The sequence below is a fragment of the Euprymna scolopes genome, chromosome 33, assembly GCF_053919585.1.
Source record: "Euprymna scolopes isolate OS-2025 chromosome 33, ASM5391958v1, whole genome shotgun sequence".
Lineage (NCBI taxonomy): Eukaryota > Metazoa > Mollusca > Cephalopoda > Sepiida > Sepiolidae > Euprymna > Euprymna scolopes.
Window position 1 is genome coordinate 30,018,691 of NC_136514.1, and position 17,924 is coordinate 30,036,614.

At 35.8% G+C, this 17,924-nt stretch overlaps 1 protein-coding gene across 1 annotated transcript in view; it reads left to right on the top strand.

The window, feature by feature from the left end:
• Positions 1 to 4,017: 4,017 nt before the first annotated feature.
• Positions 4,018 to 17,924, top strand: part of LOC145258187 (cyclin-dependent kinase 4-like) — a 212,449-nt gene continuing 198,542 nt past the window's right edge. The window contains exon 1 of the mRNA XM_080116074.1: positions 4,018 to 4,226. The gene's annotated coding sequence lies outside the window, so the exon portion shown is untranslated. The remainder of the gene's footprint in view (positions 4,227 to 17,924) is intronic.

Below are 17,924 nucleotides of genomic sequence, written 5' to 3' on the forward strand. Positions count from 1 at the left end.
GCCTCCCCTAAGCATCCGCGTGAATAATGCTCACAGTTGCAGACAGGGTGCGACTCACTAGCATAGATATCCCACAACTACGAATATTGCCATATGCTGAAAAGACGTCAAAGTCGTCCATCAGCACATTGCAAAATCCGCCCTAAACAAAGTGGGTCTCCTGTAACGTGGCAATATCTACCTCAAGGGCCACAAGATCATAGTTTTCACAGTGAATCAATTGCGAACCACATCACGCTAGTTAAAAAACATACAAGATATTAACTAATATATAGTGGACAGTCAAAATAATGAAAAGAATATTCTCTTGTCATAGCCTGACTGATAGCCTGGGTCAAGTCTACCTTACAAATCCTTTCCCCTGGCCAAAAAAGAAACTTCCTTGTTTTTTTCCTGTCTAGGGGTGGTGTGAGGGTTGGGACTGGTATGAGGGTTGGGACTGGGTTGGTTTCTGCTATCAGAACCTCTTCCAACTCCTCTGCTTGGTGGGCTGGCGAATAGGAGAGAAGAGCACTGCCTGTCTAGATCCGTTCGGATTGGGGATAGGATGATGATGATTGGACAGTGATCGTGATTTTGGTGTCCTCTTTTCTTCTGGACTTCTCCTGTGGTTTCGGTTTTGCTGTATCCTGGCCTTCTTCCTCTGACTCCGAGGTGTTATTTACTCCTTTTCTTTTTACCGGCACAGCAAACGTCCTTTTTGCAGGTTCCATCTTCTTCCCCTTCACTTTGCTCCTTGTTGAAGTTGCTTTATCAGCCTCTATCCCCGCTTCCTTTGCTGTTTTTTTTTACTGTTGTCTGTTTTTGCACCGGGGCATTTTTTGTGCCTTGGCCATGTGTTCCAGCTTGTAGCATTGCCAACAGTGTGGTTTCCACCCTTCTGCAATGATGGACCTCGTCCACCCTTCACAGCTGAGCTGAGCTGGAATGCTATTAAACCCTGCCCTGTCTACTCTTATCCACAACCGGTAGTCCCCCACCATTATGTTCTTGGGACTATGCACTGGGTTTACCACTTCCACATCCCCATATTGGGACATTATCGCCTCCATTTGTTCCTCACAAATGAAATAGGGGATACCAAGGACAGTTTTCTTTAGGACTGATATTCAAGCTTCAACCGAAGGTTCTTCCAGGTGATGTCTCCGTAGGCCGATTTTTCTGCCTTCTCTTTAGTCGGTAGCAACAAGTCCTACAAGTACTTTGCCGAGATTTCCAGTTCTCCTACCAATTCCAACATTCTTTCACTGGAGACTCTAGTCAATCCCTTGCTTTTTACACCTAATGTTATCAATGACACTGACCTCTCCTGAAGTTTCTCTAGCATCCCTTGGACTACTTTGATCACACTTTCCTCCGTGTACTGTTTATACTTTTCTAGGAACAGCCTCTTGTAATTCTGTGAGGACTTTCTGGCTTAAGTTCCTCAACTTGTAGGGGTCCTGCTCTCCTGCATCCTGGCTCCTTTCTCTGGGGTTCTTTGTCCCGTTGGAATTGGGGAGTCTGTTCCTGTTAATGCGGGCCAATCTGCTTGCTCCTGGTACTTGTTTTTTTTGGGAATTTTCCTTCTTAGGGCCTCCTTGTATCCTAAAGTGCTCTGCCGACCTTGTCTTCCTGAGCCTGTCCTTTCCCTTTTAGAGGCTGTTTGTTGCCGACCTTGTTTGTCTGTCAGTAGCCAATCCGATTCCGGCGTATCACTTGATTTGGTTCCAAACTCCAGATATTGTTGCTATTTTTGTCCATCACTGTTGCGCTTGCGAATCTTCTAGTGAATTCCCTGGATGATAGAACCACAAATATTGCCAAACCACAGAATGCTGACCCAGGTCCTGAAGTACTGCTGGCTGTAGCTGCTGCTGCTTTGCTTCCTCTTACGATACTCCACGGGTTAAGGAAGTCCTCTAATGCTACTTCGGCTCACTGAAGCCCATCAGTTATATCCTCCTCTATTTCTATGGCGTCTCTGCCTGACGCTAGTGTATCACAGAGTGTGGACTCCCCACACCCCCGAAATTTGAGGGTGTAACGGGGCCCTCTCAACAGACAGTGGAATGTCACTGGTTGTGACAGCCCCTACAATGGACGATGAGAGTAACACAAAGACTCTCAGAACGGACTTTGGGGTACCACCGGATGTGACAACACTCGCAACGAACGGTGAGGTTAGCACAGGAGCCCTTCCAATCCAATGGACTTTGGCAACCCCTGCACCGGATGTGACAACCCCTGCACCGGATAGTGAGGGTAGCACGGGGGCCCTCAAAACAGACTTTGAGGTGTCACTGGGTGTGGCAACCCCTTTTTCGGACAACAGACTGGAAGAGTTACTTGGTGCGTCCCTCCCCCCTCTCCGAGTATCTGAAAACAAAAAGAAAAAGGTAATAATTAATATTGCCCTATTGGGCTAACAATAACAATGATAAAAACAAAAAACAAGTCCCTACAGGTCCAGACACCTAAAAAATGACATCGGTCCTTGAGGAAAAAAACCTTTAAACTTAATGAATAGATTAAGTAGGTTTCGTTACAAACTGTAGCATCAGGACAGATACTACACTTTGTGATGAAACCTACTTAATTAAGTAGTTCGCAATTGTATTTTTTGGTCACCCACATTGAGGATTGACCCTTCAAAATATCATTTTTTGCAATTAACTTTTCAAAGTACTCTAATCACTGCACCACGAGTCCTTGCGAATTACTTAGGACCTCTATCCGGTCATGGCTGATGGAACAAGAGCATGCTACCCCCATAAAGTAAATAAAGGGTTCTGCTCGAAATTCTGTCCACATTTCTGACTTTGACAGAAACATTCCTGAGTTTGATAAGATACACATGAAGAAGGTTGGCTGTTACATCGACCGAAACGTTGTGAAAATCACACCCAAGATGAGAAAAATGGTCCGATGAATCCAAATAATACGAATAATGAATCCTCATCTCAAAAATTCAAAAACGTCATATGTTTTTTTTTTTTTTTTTTTTTTACTTTTGCAGGAAGTGAATAATTCAAAGTGTATTTATACATAAATATATTTACATACCAAATTAATTCTTTTGTATCACTTTGGGGATATATTTGAAGTAAGATGACCTCTAGAGTAAATGTGGTATTCTGGTAAATTGCAGCTTTGACAAGGCTTTATTTTTGGAGGTTGTTAAAGGGAAGGTAACCAGTGATGACTTTTAAATATGTCGAAGTGAGACATAGTTCTCGCTTCTTCATAAAATTTGATATTTTTAGTTAAAAAAAAGAAAAAAGAAAAAAAAAAAGACCTACTTGATCAATTTACTCGATTTTTGGAGTATTACATTTTCGTTCCATAACGAGTACGTGCATCATAATTATTTTTTTTGCATCTTTTATTTTTTAATATAGGTTTGGAATTGACCCCCCCCCAAATATTAATCGATTAATAGTACATAAACAATTAATATCATTATGGCTGATTATTTAGAGTCAAACCTATTAAAAAAAAACAAAAACAAAAAACAACTAAATTACAGTCATATTCCCAAAATCAAGTGAATTGATTAATTAGTTTTTTTTTTTTTTTTATATATATATAGAAAATAATTTTTTTACGAATTTAGGTATTTTAATAGTAAATTGTATCCATTACAATGATTATTTTGATCGTGGTAGTTCGAATTCAGTTGTCTTCCGCTTATTCATTAAACATAGCGGATCAAAAACCTACGCCCTCCCCTCTCTTCGTTATTAAATTTAATTTTTTAGTTTTAAAAATACTTAATCAATTTATATAATTTTTGGAATATGATATTTTCGTTCCCTCATGAGTACGCATATCATATTTTTTTTTGTTAAAGGATGTTTCTGTATTTTTGTTTGGAAAATAGGTTTAATTCCACATAAGCACCAAATTCTGCGTAAGTCATGTAGGGGCGAGAAACACAGGCATACAAACGTTAAGTGGTCTGAGGTTTATTATCCCAATTTCAGGAGAAAACTTTTTGCGTGTATGGCTGAAACCAGCTGATCAGTGATGTGGAGAGAGTTTTCATAGTTTTAACCAATCACAGAAAGGCAGATTCTCCTCGGCGAAACTTATCGTGATTTCTGCTCGCTCGTGGACAACTTGTGGTTTCTAAAAAAAGAAACAAAAATTTAAAAAAAGAAAAGAAAAAGATAGCTTTCTGAGGGCATAATTCTCGCCCAAATTAGCCAGTTGGCTTCTAACAATGTATAAAATTGCTCCCCGCGGTAAGAAAACTTCACTTTTCAATATATTGTCGATTTTAAATGTTTTCTTTTAAAAAAATCTATTCCAAAATATCTTTCTTTTTACATAATGTTTCATTCATAGTTCTTTTTTCTGTTGTTCGAGTCGGTGGTTTTTGTTTTTTTTAATTGTTGTCGTTTTGTTTGAATATTTATATATTTAATTTTGTATCTGTTTTTGTTTATTGTGAAATTTAAAGTTATCTTTAAAACACCCTTTTTTATCTGGGGCCATTGATCTACATAAAGAGGGTCACGACCATGTGACTAATTTTTTTTTTTTTTTTAGAAAGAGGAACATTTCTTTTTTTTTTTTTTTTTTTAGGGAGAGGGGTCTCTATAATTTATTCATGTACTCTAACAATAACTGATCGAATATAAGGTCTAGTTTAAAGTGGGAAGTTCAACTCCCCTCAAAAGGGAGCACTCTGAAACTATATAAAAAATAGCCATGTCCGAACTCGTCGACATTCTATGGTAAGAACTGTATTATCCACATTTCCTAACAAAGTACAGTTTGATGCGGGATGTCCAGCCGCCAGCCCTCCTCCCCAAAAAGGGAGTCAATCTAAACGGATATTAAAATAACCATCCCTATTTGAACCACCCGCCGGCATTCCCCGGTAAAGGCTGTGTTTACTTGCATCCCCACAAAGTCGAGTAGAGCCGGAGCCCCCCCCCCACTACTCCTCTCCCTAAAAAGGTTCACAATGATCCTGTCAATATTCCCTGGGGAGGTTTGTGTTTTACTCATATCCCAACAAATACGAGATGTGACACAAGAGTTTAAAGAGGGATAACTCCCCCCCCTCCTCAATAGGGGTCTAAAAAAGTAGCCATGGTTGAACTTATCAGCGCCTCAGACGTCAGGCAATATACCTATTCCAACCTCTTCTAAAGGAGGAGGTAAAGCCTGGGAGTATAATCTTCTCCTTCTAGATCAAGAAGATAACATTTTTTTATGGTCCCAGCCCAAAGGCCGAGGAGCTCTCTTTTCTCGCAATGAGCGTGTGTTGTTGGGTTTTTAAAGACAAAGAAGGCAAAGATTTTGAGCAAGAAAAAGAAAGTTTCCTTCATGTGTGTTTTCGGCTTTTCGTCCCCCGGCCTCTTGGTTCGCATGTAACTTGTAAATACGGACACCCATGCTTTTTTTTTTTTAATGTAAGTTTATTTCAATACTATATGCTTCTTCGTCTAGCTTGGTAATAGTTTAAAAAAACAAGAAAACTCTCTCTCACACACACAAACAAAAACAAACAACATGCGCCCCCCCCCCTTTATCAATATTTTTATTTTATTTATTTTTTTTTTTTTTTTAATATTCGAACACGCATTGTTTTAATTGATAACACAATCAATTTCATTTTTCCCTTATAGGCTCCAAAACTTTCCAACTATCTAATCGGGGCCGTTCGTTCAATCGGTCTAACCAAATAGAAAAAAAAGAAGATTACAAAAATAAAGACAATCCAATTCCATTTTTTTTTTTTAATTTTATTTTTTAATCCACATAATATCTTTTGTTTTTATCATCATTTCTTTGGTGCCTTCTCGTTTATTTTATTTTTTAATTCTTTTCTGTCACATAACACCCAAATGGTAGCGGTAGAGACCGACCGGAGACTGGTCGAATTGTCGAAAAGGCCGGTGGTTGCAGCTAAAAAGAAATATAGCTATATAAATTTAAAATTTGTTTGTGTTTTGTAATATATATATATATATATATATATTAGTAAATTAGTTTCCAAAGTTTATTTTCAACATACACTGTGGAAAAAATGTTTGTCCCCTCCCAGTTTATGATATGGCTCGTCATAGGTAGGTCAATCTTTTCTTAACCATTAAATAATAAAAAAAAAAAAACTACTGGAGTATGAGCATATATATCTATATTATACACACACGAGACTACTCTCTCTCTCTAGATTGGTTTCCTATATGTAAATTCAATGAGACCCGCGTGATTATTAAAGAGTGCTTAACGGAGAACAGAGCTGGTAGTCTGTTTATTACACAAACATTATAATATATAATTGTATAATAAACAGACTACACACACACACACACACACACACATATAATTATTATAGTAAAAAAAATAATTATATATATATATATATAGAGAGAGAGAGAGAGAGAGATTATACTTGGCCTTTTGATACTATATTTCAACTCTTCTGTCCTCTGTCAGTGAAGGAGAAATCTTTCTAGACTGAAGCAATTTAAATGTTTGTCTCAATCCAGAGTGCCATTCTTAAGGATACTGATTTTACCCCTTTTACTCTCTCTCACACACACAAAAACACATATTACGGTTTCCTTAGGATAAACTGAATATATTGTATATATAATTTGTTTCAGCAGTGCTCAATATGAGTAGAGCTTAGTAGTAATACTAATACAAGTATCTTATGCCAAGTTTTTCTTCAAACTCGTGTTACCATTGGACTGTTTTCCCGTAGACTACAACCTGGTCGTTTTTATTCCAGTTTTAAGAAATTCTTGTCGAGTCGCTCCTTTATCCTCGAGTGACTTTTAAATCTTGATAAGCAGTGAGTGACATTACATATATCTAGTTGACAAATGGATAGTTTTTTTTTTCTCGTGGGAGGTAGTAAAAAAGTTTAACTTTATTTTCTCATATATTTCTGCTATTTCCTTTATTTTCTATTTGCAACATTGTTTATTTAAAAAACATTTTTCTAAAAATTCTCTACTTTCCAAATACTGTTAAAAACCGAACCTAAAAAAACAAAACAAAACCAAAGCACACACACAAAAAAAAAACACTATTAAAGTCACTTACACTTTTAAAACATGGTCCAAATTACGCCTAACAACATATATATATACCTCCGTTACAAAGTAGTTCCATACGCACGTCGGCTGTTTTTATTAATCCTACACAGCTTTTATCCTTATTATCTCATTTTAAGTTTGATATTACAAAAAAGAAAACGTTTACACTTTATTTACACGGAAATAATGGACATATATGAAAAAAATAGGCTTGGTCTTAAACTAACACTGCCGACTTCGTTCTATTTCTTTTAGACGATTGCTACGCACAACGCACACATGTTCATCAATGAATGACTTTTTTTTTAATGAATGGAGAAAAAAAAATCCCATCTTTTTTTACGAGTTTATCAACACATTTGAGTTTTAAAAAAAAGCGTTTGGTTCTTACACTATTTATTTTTTAACTATCAATTAAATCATTAGACTTTTTTGGGACACGAGAATCAACGAATAAAAAAGTAGTAGTTAAATTCATGTAAATTTAACTTTTAAACATAACCACACGCTCTGTCTCCTACCAGTTATGTGTGTTGGCAAACGGACTTTTTGTGAAGCGGACATGTCTACCCAACTATTCGTTTTTACAAAGGACAAACTTTTTGGTCATGACATACTTTATATATATATATATATATATATATATATATATATATATATATATATATATATATATATTTTAAAAAAATATTAAAAATATAATAATTTAGCTTAATGAACACAAGTTTTTAAATTTTTCAGGTTATCTCGAACTTTTCAGTTTTAAGAATGCTCTTATTAAAAAATATTCAAACTAGTTCAAGTTTTTTATTTGGTTCAATTAGTTTAATATATTTATATATAACATCTTATATATAAGTCTAATGATATATATATATATATATATATATATATATATAACCATTGTTTAGTCATAAAATCATTAATTGAACCAAAAGTTAGGATTAATTTAAGATAGTTTTATTTCAATGATAGCCATCTTAAAGCTGAAAAGTTAAAGATAATCCATTTTTAACTCAATTTTAAAGCATAAAGAATTTTCAACTTCTCGTTTATCTCCACGTGTTTGTCGTCAACGCGTGACTTTAAAATTAAAATTTAGATTTTTATTAATCGATTATTTATTGAAGAAAGAAAAAAAAATGTAGCAGAAAAAAATGAAACGATGAAAAAAATCCTTTTAAAAATATAATTACGAAATTAAATCCACCAGAATACGTTTCGATTTCTTCGTAAACAAATCAGCCATTTAATATTTTGTTAATAGTGACGGAGAGGGGGTGGTGGTGAGTTCCTTCGTGACCCTTCGAAATTTAAAAGGAATTTGGATACATTTAAACTGCCGAATAGAAAGTTATTGCAAAAATCTTCATGCATTTAAAAGATTGAAAGTTTTCGAAGTGATTTACATCCAAAAATATTTTCTAGAGATATTTTATAACAATTTGGTTAACGATATGAGGATTTAACTTCGAGAATCCTATTTAAAAGAAATTAAACGGAAATGAAAATACAGACTCCCGAGCAATGCCGAGTAGTTACAGCGAGTAATTCATTTATTTTTTTATTCATTATTTACTTATTTTCAGAATTAAATCGATATTTTCGACTTTTAATTAAAGTTCGTTTAAAATAATTTAAAATTTAAAAATATTTTATCCGTAGGGCAAACTGTCCGTGTACCTATTGTCCATTGGGCATGTTAAAAAAAAAAAAGTGTTGTAAAAAAAAACAAAAAACTTTTTATATTTTAAAATGTTCTTCTTTTTAAAAATTGAAATGCAAATGGAGAGATGATTAATTACAAGATTTGCTTTAAACTTTCTTTCTGAAAAGTTTTTCAGAACTTTTTTTTTTTATTATTTCTTTGTATTTTAGTTGACCCGTATTTTATTATCTTTCTTTGTGTCGTCGAACCTTTCTTTTTTCTTTTCTCACGCGACGTTTTATTTTTTCTTTTCATTTTTAGAATAAATGTAGAATTTTTTCCATGTTTTATTTTACATTTTGTTTTTAAAGGATTTGTTTAATAATTTTTCCCTTCTACTCTTTTTTCTTTCTCGCTTCCTTTCTCTTATTCTTTGTTAAATTTTCTTTCTTTTTCTTGGTCCCTTTCTTTTTTCCTTTTTTTTTTTTTATCTTTCTTTGTACCTTTCTTTTCCCGTGATCCCTTTCTTTCCTTCTTTCTTTCTGGATTCCTTTTTTCTGGACCAGTTTCTTTGTTGATCCTTTTCTTTTTCTTTCTTTCCTTCTTTCTTTGCACCTTTCTTTCTTCTTTCTTTCTTTTTCCTTGGCCCCTTTCTTTCTCTCTGGATCCCTTTCTTTGTTGGTCAATTTCTTTCTTTCTCTCTTGGTCCCTTTCTTTATTTTTTTAGATCCCTTTCTTTCTTAATTTCTGGATCTCCCTTTGATTTTTTTTTCTTTTTTTTAATTCAATTTCCACCTCAAACAAGGCACAGTGCCACTTTGAAGTAGGGAGGGGGCTACTATTGGGGACATAAGTTGCAGGGATATTATGAAGGGAGTTGAGCAGCAAGATGTCTGTTCATATTACACTTGCACTTCTGCATGTCAGTACAGTTGGGAAAGAAGAATCCTGGAAGCAAGTTCCAAAGTTTAGCAGTTCTGCGGAAGAAACTATTGGAGTAGATGGCCTTCTTACACCTAGGGATCTCTATTGTGAAGGGGTGGGATTTAGCTGCTTGTCGGGGTTGTCCATGTCGAGGGGGTACAAGTGCTTGTAGTTCGTCAGAGCATCCACCATTAAAGTACTTGTAGAACAGGCAGAGGGATGCAACATTTTGTCGATGGGACAGAGGCTGAAGCCTAGATGACAGTTCAGAACCTATCAGGTTGGCGACTCTCTTTTGAACACTGTCAAGAAGTGAGACAAGTAACAGATGCACCAGCCCAAATGTGACAGCAGTACTCCATATATAGGCGAATGGTGGCCTTAGAGAAGTACAGGATACTTCCAGACGTAAGTAGTTTTCTAGCACGGTAGAGAGCCCACCTTCTTCACAGCAACCTTGGCAATGCTCTCAATGTATCTATTCCAGTTCATGTTCCCTGTAAATGTTAGGCAGAGGAGTTTAAAGGAAGTACTTTTGGGTAATGTGTTATTGGCCATTGTAGTAGAGAAGGTTTCTTGTAATTATTGAAGGAAACAAGCTTAGTCTTGGCAGCATTGAATGTGACCATCCATTTTTGTCCACATTCCACTATAGATTGGAGGTCATCCTCTAGTGATTCTGCCATTTCATTAAATATGTGTTCATTTGTTTTCCCCTCATGCTTGTTATAGAGAGTGGTGTCATCAGCAAATATACCCATCTCAGAAACAATTTTATCATGGATGTCATTTATGAATATCAACAATAATAAAGGTCCAAGGTACTCCCGCATTTATATCATATTGTTTAAATGTACGACCGTTGAGACCAACCTGGATTTTTCTCTTACTTAAGAAGTATTTAATTACATTATGTATTCTTCCAGTGATACCATATGATCTAATTTTTCTTAGATCATCATGCCATACTCTGTCAAAAGCCTTAGATATATCAAGGGCTATCGCTCTACCCTCCCCTGTGTTGTCCATTGAACGGTATATACGTTCAGAGATTACAGTTAGGATATCTGCTGTGGAATGGGCTTGCCTAAATCCATATTGATTGTCGGTCAGGAGTTTAGCAGCTGTAAGGTGATGGACAAGAGCTTGATTAATTAAGGACTCAAATATTTTGGCAAAAAGCGGGAGAAGACTAATGGGGTGATAATTTAATGGGTCAGTTCTTTCGCCAGAATTCTTGAAAACTGGTACCACAGAAGCAGTTTTCCACCAGTCAGGAAAGCAAGATTCATTGAGGCATTCGTTGTAAAGTTTGGAGAGAACTGGACCAACCTCAGTGGAGCATTCTTTTAATAGCACAGCCGGGATGAGATCGGGTCCACATGCTTTTGAGGTGTCTAGGCTTTTTATGATACCATGTACCTGAGAAGGGGTGATTTTCAAATCATCTAGTGTGGCGTCTGTCCGCAAAGGAAAGTCAGAGAGGGAATGGTGTGCTGGGTCCAATGTGGAGTTAGAGGCAAACTGACTGGCAAGTAAGCCTTCCCAGTTGCCGTGCAAACACTCTCATGATTGTTTGATAGTGGGGGAATTGTTGACTGCCCATTGTTTGTTGTGGATTTTGCAAAAATCACGGTTTCCTAATTTTTGTGCTTCAATGCGTTTTCTGATGGTTTCAGTGTATTCTGTCTTTGCTGTTGCTATTTCTCTCTTACAATTACTTCTAGCTTCTATATACTTCTGCCTGTTTGAACTGGACTTATGTTAGTTGAATCTGCAGTATGCATGCTGCCTCTGAGCAATGGCAGCTGCACAAATAGAAGTAAACCATTGGGGAGAGTGGGGCTTGCTATAGAATTTCCGTGTAGGAACATGTGCTTCGATTGCAGTTTTGAACCATTCAGTTGTTTCATTTGCGCACTGTTCAGCTGGAAGAGAAAAGATATTTCCCCATGGGGTATCTTTGATGAGATCCCTGATGGCTTCCCAGTCAGCCTTTTTGTAATACCTCGTTTTGAGCAGTGGGTCTTCAAGGCGATTTCTACCATTATCATAGCATAATCAGCATTCCCAAGTTGACTGTGGGCATTCGTTGTACAATCAAGAACTGTGGCCAGAAATAGATCTAGAAGTGAGGCATGTTCAGCTTGCTGGTCTGGGAAACGTGTCGGAAATGTAACCGTCTGTGATAGGGAATGAGATATAGAGATATAGAGAATGTGTTGTACTACCAGCAGTGTCTGTATAGGTAGAGAACCCAAGCCAGTTACTGTGGTGGACATTTTCCTTTCTTTTTTTTCTTTTTTTTTTCTGGGTCACTCTGTTTTTTTTTTCTTCCTTCCTTTCTTTCTTTCTTTCTTGGTCCTTTCTTTTTTTTTTTTTCTTGGTTCCTTTTTTCTTTCTTTCTATTGTTCATTCTTTCTTGGTCTCTTTCATCAAAATCAACCTCCTCACGAGATCGCAACATCTTATATTAGGAAGGAGGTATTTATGAATGCTGAGTGCAATGCAAAAAAAGCCAGAATGATGGAAGAAAGTATGAAGAAAGACAAAGAATAGAAGACAGTATTTAGGATACAAATCTTCAGAAAGTCTATTTTTCAAAATCTCACTCACATATGAAAGATGAGAACTTACTGCTAAATATTAATTAAAATATCCCAGATGATGGAACATTTTTGATAAGTTTGTCACTGAAACCTTCCCTTCTCAAAAAAGATCTGGGGTGGTGTTAATAACATATCTATATAATTATAAAACTCTGTCGACCTTACTTGCTTGCTTGCATCTTGTCTTCAAACTGGAATTTTAAGAAGATTTCCATCATTCCAGTAACTATAGATGCAACCAAACTCATGAAAAAGAAATGTCAAAAACTACCTGGGAAATATACCTAGTGAACCAAGTGCAAGAGAGATTCAAACAATTGCATTTAAAGGGATGGTTAGAATCTTAAAAAGATCTCTCGGTTGGAATTTATGAGATAGCAGGTGAATATCTCACATTTGATGGGATGCTCCATCCCCAGCTAGAAAAAAATAAGAAAATTAAAAAAAGAAAATGTAGAAGTTTATTATTTTATCTGGGGAAATTGTGCATAATCAATAAAGAAAATGCCTTCAGCAAAGTAGTTGTAGTGTAAGATGAAACCAGGCCAATGAGGGTTGAGGATATGCGTTGCACGGAGAGAAATGATATGAGAATGATACAATGAATGTATAATGTGAGCTTTAAAGACAGGCTTAGTGTAATGTTTTCAATAAATAGTAACTAAGAAGCCAAATAAAAGTCTTTATACATGTGTGTGCTTATACATGGGTCTTTTATCGTCCTGTCCGACACCATTTCTCTTTGCTGGGATTTTTATCCTTGGCCTCAAAATCAACAGAGATTAGAGCATTCCTATAATGATCTGGTCCTTGTTGATTGTGGTGTGATGTGAGTTCTGTGCAGTTCTAGGAGGTCCGCCCTCCCTGTCACTGATTTCTCTCTTTGCGAAGGGATTAGTTTATTGCTAGTTTACCGGAGAATGAAGACGAAGCTGCTCAAGCACTTTTTGCAGGTCAGAGTGACTTCTCAATCCCACTTTCTGACCCTGGTTTCTAAGCTCTTGCAGTGAGAGAAAACTAAATCTCTTCTCTTCACCGCGTTTCATGAGTGTCCATTTCATCTAGTGGCTGTCGAAAGCCTTATCTGTTTAACTAAATAATTATTTACTTCTTAAACTTACTAAGTTACGAAATGGGTGGTACAGACGGATAAATGAGAACTGACTGAAAACCTTAGTTTTCTATCACTTGAAAATGTTGTCATATCCTCATATCCTTTGATTGTTTTGTCTATCGTGTTTCACCTTTTATCCTTACCTTGTCACCCATCTTTATTCAATCGTTTGAGAACGGTTCTGTTTTATAGATCTGGATTATTCTGCCACTGACGTAGGGCCTCTAACGTGTAACGTTAGTTTTGATGTCCTCAGAGGAAAATTAAATCTGGACAGTATAGAAAGATGTGTGCAGAACAGAAAACTTCGATGGCCAGATTAAAAACAAACTGGATCAGAGTTCTTTGGTCAGTGGATGTAAAACAGCTATTGTAGTAGATCCGGTTTACAGAGGAAAATCAAGGAAAACATGAAAGTGATAAAAATAAATTTGAGAGAAAGAGGGATTAATAAAGACCTGTCCAGAGATAGGTTAGGTTGGGAGTCAATTTCTTGAAGTTGTCCAAAACATGCCAGTATGTACGTTAAACTGAACTTGATGATGAAAGTCAGAATTGTCAGCATCCTGCTTCAAGTACAATTGGATTTAAGACTCTTTGTTGGGTCCTTTCTAAGAGGGATAGAATAGCAGTAGATGTATCAGCGCAGATCTGGCAACAATACACCATGCATGTCTGGTGTGAGTAATTTTCTAGCATGGTAGAGGGAACCTACCTACCTTTAAATCAGGGTTGGCAATGTCCTTAATGTATTTGATCCAATTCATGTTGCCTGTGCATGTTAAGCCGAGGAGTTTGAAGGATGAACTCTCTTAGGCAGGGTGTTATTTGTCATGGCAATCGGTTGTTGGGAAGATTTTTTTTTTTTTTTTTTTGTAGTTATTAAAGGAAAGACGCTTAGTCTTAATAGCATTGAATGTTACCATTCACTTACAGCTCTGTTCTATTACCGACTAAAAGTTGTTTTCTATGGTTTCTGCCATTGTCTTGCATATGTTTACATTCGTTTTTCCCTCTTGTCTAATATAAAGCGTGGTGTCATAAACAAATATACCCATCTCGGACACAATTGTATTAGGAAAGTTGTATATCTATCTATACTCCTATAAATTCGTTTCTCTTTTGTGTGTATTGATATTCATATAAAAACCCTCTTTTCTATTTATTTAAAAAGAAAATACAATGTTCTTATATATGGGTCGTAGAATTGCATTCACTAGCAAAAGATCTAGCTAATTTGCATATTCTTTTAAACATTCATTTTAATTAATTCCCTATTAGTTTTTTTTCGGTTTTCTTATGGAATGATCATCTTTGGTCAACTATTACGTGTAATTATATTCATGCAGATATTCTACATGATTTATACTTGCATAATATTTGCATAAAAAGTGTGCAGTAAACACAAAATTATTTCCATATATATTTATCTATACGTATATATTTTTGTTTTTCTATCTATCTATATATATATATATATCTATAAAAGTGAACGTATCTGTGTGTCTGTGTATATTTCCCTACGCAATAACTCTGTCAAGTTTTAGTCTACAGACTCGAAATTTGATATACAGGTTACTGAGATTTGGGAAAATCGATGTGATCGGTTTTTTGGCCAGCAAATTTGGCGATTAAGGGGTCAAAGTTCAACGATTTGACCTTTGAGAACTCTACCAAACTTCTCCAACAATTTTGGGTCTACGCACTTGAAATTTTAGATATCTGTTTCTTGGACATGGATCTAACTTAATAAGTGTATTTTAGCCCAAAACAATAAATTTTAAGGGGTCATAATAGGGGTCAAAGTTAAAAAAAATTGACCTCTGCGGTCTCTTCCAAATTACTCAGACAATTTCTGGTCTAAATATTTGAAATTTTACATAAAGGGTATTCAGAGTTAGGGCAAGCTTTTTCATCAGTCTGGGTCGAAAATTTTGAGTTACCAATATATAACTGTATGTATGTATGTCTGTTTGTATGTCTGCCTTAAACTTTCAATAGAGGCGACGGATTTTACCAAGCTCAGTATTGTTTTAAAGTTTGATCTTTTATACGACAAATATCGAAAAATTGGCTAAGAACATTAATATCTTCCCCTTCAACAAGGCACTTTTCTACAGGGGGGGGGGTAACTTTTTTCGCCGATATTTTAGATTGTCTAGCCTTAATTTTTAAAAAATGTCGCTTCCGGTTTGGTGGTCATGACAGCATAAACGTTATGTTTTACCCCGTTCTTTTCCTCCTTTGCGGTACAGGTTCAAGCCTGCCTTCCTACTACCACTTTTTTTTTTTTTTTTTTTTTTTTTGCTCAACATACACATCCAAACACCCGGGCAACGCCGGGCTGAAATGCTAGTATATATATATATATATATATATAGTGGATGAAACGCAGAATATTCAGTGTAGCTTAATCGCCATATATATTTTATAAATTACTATATATATATATATATATATATATATATATATATATATATAGCTGCAGTGATTTAGCAAAACAGTCCGTCTATGAATAATCAAAAGATGCTCCCTTTCTTGGGATGAGCATACTGGTGAGTGAAATAGCAAATTTTCACTAATGTATAATGTAATTCTCTTTATGTAAACAAATGGAACTTACAGTGTTTGGACAATGTTGATCATTGTAATTTCACCTACGTACTTAGCAGCAGAGATTAGAAGCGCCGAATTTCGTCTAAATGGTAGAGTTTTGATCCTAGCTTGATGCAGTTGCTGGCCTAGCCTCACTAAGAGCTGTGATACAGTGAAGGCTTTCTTTGGATGACTATATATACAACGGCCTGGCAATATTTTTTGGACACTTTAGTATTCAACTTTCCGAGTACCATAGAGTGGCGAAATTCCTTCAATAGAATAGCAATAAACATATAAAGACAATACCTGTAATAAAAATGGAAGAAAATCGATTATGTAAGGAAAAATATTTAATTTTCATCATTTTTTACAAAACACATGCAACATTATTTTTCAGACATTGAAAAACTGTTAACAGTCTGTAATATCACCTTTCTTCTCAATAACTTTTATCAATCTCTCTTCATAATGATCAAACATATGCACAATAACATCTCTACGTGTTTCTGTTGTTTTTTGATATCTAGTATTCGTTCCCATAGTTGAGCCTCTTTCGTTATTTAATGTCCATCATAGACAAGTTGTGCATACATTTCCCAAACATTTTCTAATAAATTTAGATCTGGGCTTTTTGCACGCCATTCCAAATTAGTCATATTCACTTTAGCCATCCATTCTTTCGTGAATTTTGACACATGTATGCTGTAATTGTCTTGCTGGAGAACGAAATAATTTCCCATCTCTCTTCTTATTCTTGGTAGGGCTTTCTTGTCCAGCAACTGTTTGTAGCTTTCGCTGGTCTGCCGTCCTTTTAGCCACTCCAACCATATTTCCATTAGCAAAGATCATACCCCAAACCATAACTCCTCCTCCTCCTATCTGTTGTTTGTTCAGTACAACAGGCTCGCCCCTTCTCAACCAAGTACACCATCCATTGGGCCCATCACATTTGAAACGCTTCTCATCAGTAAATATAACCTTCTTAAAGTCAACGTGCTTTGTTACCCAACTTTTAGCACACTCAAGTCTTGCTCCTTTGCACTTCTTTGTTAGTGTAATTTTTTTTCTTAGCCTTTGCATACCTCAAACCAATCCTATGCAGCGTTCTTTGTACTGTTCGGACATTTACATCCAATTCACATTTCTACTTCACTTGCTGTAACTTTTGCTCCAGATGTCAAAAACCGTGTCACAGTCCTTTTCATTCTCCTTTGAGTCCTCTTGCAAATTGATCTTTTCCGTCCTCACTTCTTTTTCCGTTCGGAGTTTGTCTTCAGCATGTATTCGACCGTTGATTTCAACAGCTTCAAATCCATGGCAATCCTTCTAATGCTGAGGCCATCTTCCCGCTTCTTCCATGCCAAACAAACGACTTCTTTTGAATGCATTTTACCTCATTAAACTTAATTGTTTTGCCAGTAGAATAGAAAAGATAATTTATTCTAATGATGAGAGCTAAGTGTACAAGCAGAAAATTTGCATACAGCAACATATACATGAACATAGCTTTTAATAAAATAGAATATTTTGTTGTGTCCGAAAAATAGTGTCGTGCAAGTTTTCCCAAAAATCACAAAAAACTAAAAAAATGATTACGCTAGTTGTGGATTTTCTCTCCTCAACTACGTACTTACAATCTCAAAAGTTTTTGGCACTAGTAACCACCTTGAAGTACTTTTTTCAAAGTGTCCGAAAAATATTGTCAGGCCTCTGTATAAGTGAGAGTGTGTGTGAGGACACTTCTCAACCTATATACTCCAAATATTTTTATAAATTTGTATATAGAGTATTCAAACATGTGGAAAACTTTTTTATCGGTTTTCATCTGGAAAAAGGGCTGCTAAGGAGTAAAAATTTAAATATTGGTATGTGGGATGTCAGCGGATGTTTATCTGTTTGTCAACTGTTCACGAATGTGCATGCGTGACTCGTTCACATGACACATTCTTTATGTTAAGAATGAGTAAGTTTGAAAACACTTTTTAAAA